Source organism: Neovison vison, chromosome 1, assembly GCF_020171115.1.
Source record: "Neovison vison isolate M4711 chromosome 1, ASM_NN_V1, whole genome shotgun sequence".
Lineage (NCBI taxonomy): Eukaryota > Metazoa > Chordata > Mammalia > Carnivora > Mustelidae > Neogale > Neogale vison.
The window spans coordinates 48265240-48270810 of NC_058091.1; the positions used below are offsets into that span (position 1 = coordinate 48265240).

Sequence of the window (5571 nt, forward strand, 5' to 3'; positions counted from 1 at the left end):
ATGTTTAAATGTTTAAAATGTTTCCTAGTGAACTGACTTCCAATGTTGCTTGCTTTGGAATGCTCTATTTACATTATGAAAGCAATAAATTTTAAAAAAACAGCAAAAATTATGACAAAAATATAGCTTGGAATTAATAAAACCTTACTACAGCACTTAGAGGTTTACTATAAAAATTAATTTTCCACTTGCTTCTAGTGAAATCAAATGTTCAGATCCATTATCATTGGTTAATTGCAGCACACATGTTCAACATGCTAATTATGTTTGCATTTATAATAATCTTTCTTACTAGCATGGGATTACTCAGAAGAAATAAACAGGTCACACAGGAATACAATCTCTTCACTAAACATTTTTAATTAGCAATAATCGCGCCTCGGATAAACCTCATTGGCTACAATACTGCCACTGCGCAAAGGTTTCACTAAACATTTTTAAAATGAGATTTCTTAAGATTATGCAATTTAGCAATTATTTAGTAGTAATATTTCCAGCATGTAGACATCATTTTATTAGTAGATAATATTTGGAGCATAAAAATGGTCAAAATATATGTTTTCATTTCTTTTGTGAAATAATATTCCAAATAGTCTCCAATAGTACAAAATCATATATCTTCTTAATATAGTTTAGTTTATTTTTCAGTTAATTAAAATATATTAAATTTACATGCAGTCTTGAGAACATGATAGTATGAAAACTTATTTTCCCCATTCTCACCCGAGTTTCACTGCTCAAAATATTCAGGTCACAGTGATGTAGGAAATGTTGGGGTTCAGAGCCGATGCCAAGAAAGAATTCTTGAGATATCTTCAGTACAAAAAGGTGGTTTCATTGAAGCATAAAGACAGGAAGGACACTTGGGCAGAAAGAGCTGCACTGAGGTGAGGAGGAGTTGCTGATTATATATATATATACGTTCAAGTTACGAGGGGGTTAGGGATAGCCTAGGTGCTTAAGGAGTTTTGGAAGCAAGGTTTCCAGGATCTTGAGGGGTCTAGCTATTTTTAGAAAAACGTCATTTATTACTGTTTGGTAAAACTTTAGTCATGAGACCCTTCAGATGTATATTAGTGGGTCATATACTTCGAGGATAATTGCTAATGTATATTTGGGCAATAGAGATAAAGGAAGTTTCCAAATGAATTTTTTATGTTCTAGTAGACTTTTAGATCCTGAAGTTCAGGATAATGTTAACCTAAGATTGCCTTCTGCCCTTAGAAAAGTATTAACATTGAAGCAGCTGAGTTCCTTGAGAAAGGTCACTGCCAGTTTCAAGGACTTGTCAGTGGGCTGTAAATAATAATGAAATTTATTTTTTTTAATTTGCCTTTGTTTCTCACATCACTGCTTGTGTAGATTTCAGTCATCACATTTTTCTCAAGACAGGCCTCTATAAAGATTCTCTTTTGCTCTGAACAAAGCTAATTATTTTTATGTTTTGGTTACTTAAATTATGTGTAGACAGCTGTCATCTGGCTCTAATCTATAAGAAATAAAAAATCAAATAAGCACTGAAAAGTGTTAAAGTAACATAAATCCAACATTACTATTCAAAGTCATAATATAAGTGTTCCTAGTGTGTTTAGAAAAGGAAAATCTCAAATGTGTGTTTAATAAAGCCTATTTGGCCTTCATCCATTATTTGAACTTGTAGTGATAATTAAGAATTGGTACAAACATTCAAAAATAAATAAGGCTATGAAATTTAAGAAGACAACTTAATCCTTAACCTTTTTCAGCATTTAAAAATAAATAGTATTAACAAATGTTTAAATGGGGACAGGTGCTGGTAAAACCTGGAAGTTTCTTTTTTGTAACATAAGCCTAGTTTAAGTTAAATAGTATTGCAGTGTATCACAAATAATTGGCCTTTATCACAAAACAAAGGAGCCATTTCCTTTTGATGATAATATTGTAATAATAAAGACAAAATTTCCATGTTAACCCTTCAAAAGAGAAGCTGTCTTATTCTTCCACATAATTATGGGGAAAGAAAAATAATTATTCCTCTAGGTTTCTAGGTGTTTGGCTGAAACCGCCATGTAATAAAAGATGGATTAATAGGAAAAAAACAAACAGAAATTTAGTAACATGTATACTTCCTGTTGGGGAGGCAGTATGTTCTTCTAGCTGGACATAGACTCAAACTGACACGAGGCAAGTTAATAGGAGAAAATCAAATTTTATAGGCATATGTAAGGGGAATCCACACAGACATGAAATTCTGAAGAAAATGAGGTAACATGAAGTTTATATGATTCAAGGAGAGGAGGAGGGGCTTGAGGACACTACGAGGAGAAAATTCAACAGCAAGAAGTTTAAAAGGAGTCTTTCAGGAAAAAAAAAAAAAAGATTGTTCCATTACACAGATGAGTTCCTTGGGGGTCTCTGCTAATACTTCTCTTCCTCTTGCAGACTCTCCTTTCCAATGTAAATTTAGGCAGTGATGAGGGATGCAGGCCACTTTTCTTGCAGCTGCTGGGTTTTTATTAGTTTTAAATCTTTCTGCCAAAGGCACTTTTTGGGATGTCTCCTCCTGCATCCCTTTACTCCTGTATATGTGGGAGATACCCAGAAAAGCTGAGGAACTCTCCAGAATGGCCCAAGCTACCACCTTAAATACTATCTTCAGCTAAAGCCAAAAAAGGACACTGGGGGATGGAATAACCTGTTCTGGGACATTTTTCAGGCAATTCAGTGTAAACCTGGGTATGGCTATTATATGGATTTAAGTTTCTTCCTTCTCCAATGACCACATTGTCTGGAGATATAGTCATTCCCTTCTGGGAATGGGAGGAAGACACCTTCACAAATAGAGATTTTCCTTACAAATGTAAATGTCTCTTACAAAAGGCTAAGTTCTGCCTAGTTTTCAGAACTTCTGTGTCTGCAGTTTCTTAAAAATAATTAGCCTAAAATAATTCTTATGTCAAGAGGCATATTATGGGATGATAAATTCTGTTGCCCTGGGTGCCTGGGTCGCTCAGTGGGGTTAAGCCTCTGCCTTCAGCTCAGGTCATGATCCCGGGGTCCTGGGATCAAGCCCCGCATCAGGCTTTCTGCTCAGCAGGGAGCCTGCTTCCCCCCTCCCCGCCCCCCCCCCCCCCCCCCCCCGCCTACTTGTGGTCTATCAAATAAATAAAAAAAATCTTTAAAAAAAAATTCTGTTGCCCTTCAAGATAGCTCTCATTCTTGGAGGTACTGACACCCTATTACTTTTGGTCATCTTAGTTACATAAAAATGACCCTTCTTGCCTATGTTATTTTAAATACAATAACCTGAAGAGGTATAAATTTATGAAAATCTTGAACTGAAAGAAGTCTCATCTCAGCATTTGTAAATTACATTTCTTAAGTTTATATTTCAAGGCTTTATGGCATATACATTTTCAATCTCATGGTTACATAACTATCATGTGTACACACACATGAAAACATACATGAAAGGCATTCAAATTTATAGACATGTATGACTAAAAAATGAATGATCTGATAATTCAATTACTCTTAGATGGCTCTTTTGAAAGTGTGGTCAGATAATTTTCCAGATTTTGTCTAAGTATATGTTAATTATATATACTACAATAAAATTCTATATAGATTACATAGAAATTAGACAGTCACTGTAGGGGTAAATGAAGTCAAGAGAAGGTTTTTGAGATGGAAGCACAGTTGGAGGAATGCCTCCTTGTAGAGAGAACAATGGATAATGTTGATAAGAATTGCTAGAGAGGTATTGAAACAGCTTAAAAGCATAAAGTGGAACAAAAATCAAAATGTCTGCCCTAATGTTTTAGCGAAACTCAATTTTAAGTAGCCTTTTTCCTCTTTCCTGCTAAACTCCCCTTCTCCCTTTTGTTTCAGAAACCGAGTACCACCCTTAAGACTTGAAGAGGGAAGTTGGTAACATGTACACAATTCTTGACAAAACTGACTAGATCCTGTATTGCCCTCCAAAACCCTCCAGCCCTTTCCTAGGGGCTCACAGTTTTTTTGAGGCCTTAGCCTGCAGCCAGTCTCCTTCGCCTGGCATCTTCCTTCTTTATACCCAGACTCTGTCTTCAAGTTACATATATAAGTTCTGGAGCACAGAGGTCGGTTTTCAACAATAATATCTTGAATATGTAATAAGAGAGGGGATCCAAGGGGAGGACATAAACACTTTCTCTACACTTTGAGGAAGGAAGGCAAAATTGGGGGGTACAGAATATGTTAAATGGGTACATGTGATGGCAGAAATTTGTGGGAGTCCTTTTCTGATTGCTTCTGATGGTGCAGTGGTTTAGAAGCAAGATCATTAGCAAATACTGCATAAGAGGGAGAACACACTGGAATTTTAATGAGGAAGGTGTATGATATTGAAAAGGATTGGAGAATGAATAGACTAGGACAATAATGATTTCTGGGCAGTTAGTTCTCTGAACAACTTTGAGGTTTGTGGCCATGAATTAAAATGCAGCTTGGTTTGTGTCATTTTCTATAGTCCTCTTCACTTTTTAGGTGGAGAACAGGTGGAAAGACAAATTCAGTTGATCATGCATTTACTCACCACATATGTCAAGAAGGAAGAGGCAAGGGAAGTGAGGATTTACCATGAAATTACTCTTCCTGACTTGTTCCACACCATTTTAAAAAGATAAGTCATAGATGAAGCAGCAATGCTTCTAGAGTAGAAGGTCTGAACCAATCATGTTGCATACATGTTCTATTAGAGAAGTGCTTTTCTTGCCAAAGGCTCTAAATTACCCTATTGAGGCACTATGGAAAATAGTTCAAATAACCCCTGGTTGTGAATTTGTTGCTGTACTTTCTTTACGGTGAAATGACAGGAACATTATGAAAACTCAACTGGGTAGCTGAAAGAAAAGTATTCTATCTCTACCCAAAAAATCAGAGAATTGGGATATAAATGTATAGGTCTACTAGCATTAATAATTCCAGACTCCATCCTTAACATTTATGGGTAACTTATCCCTCACTTCTATAGTAAACCTATGTCGCAGCTGGTCTGGACTTTTCCTAGACCTGTTATTCTGTCCTTCTCAGGTCAATACTTCCCTTTACTCTAAAAAAGTGTTCCGGTTTGAATAATAAATATATTTAACCAGTCACCAAGATCTGGCAATACAGGCCAATTTAACACGAATATTTCCTACAGCATTTATCATTTGAAACTAGATACAAATCCAGAGTACAGATTTAATTTAATGTAAAAGTTAAATAAAATTAGCACAGCAATAAATCTGTGACAATATTTATGCTCCTCCCATAAGCTAAACATGCCTTTTAAAAGATTAACAAGAAGGAAATGAATGTTTAGAATATTAAATATAGGAAGCATATTGCCCTTATAATAAAAAGTTATCATGGCTGCATTTTATTTTCATATGAAAGAAATATTAGGCCACTAGATTTTGGTGTTAGGAAGAATATGTTAATACATTTAAATGAAAAAGAAAAGTCTTGACTTAAAAATTTTTACATCAAAAGATCATAAGCCTTTTGCAAACTAATCCATCATTCTTCAATAAAGTGCTTAGTGTTGTTTTGTTTTAATATGTGATA

The 5571-nt window shown here is 35.1% G+C and overlaps 1 pseudogene; it reads right to left on the minus strand.

Annotated features, from left to right (window-relative positions):
- Positions 1–262: 262 nt before the first annotated feature.
- On the minus strand, positions 263–423 carry LOC122897287 (annotated as a pseudogene).
- Positions 424–5571: the final 5148 nt, after the last annotated feature.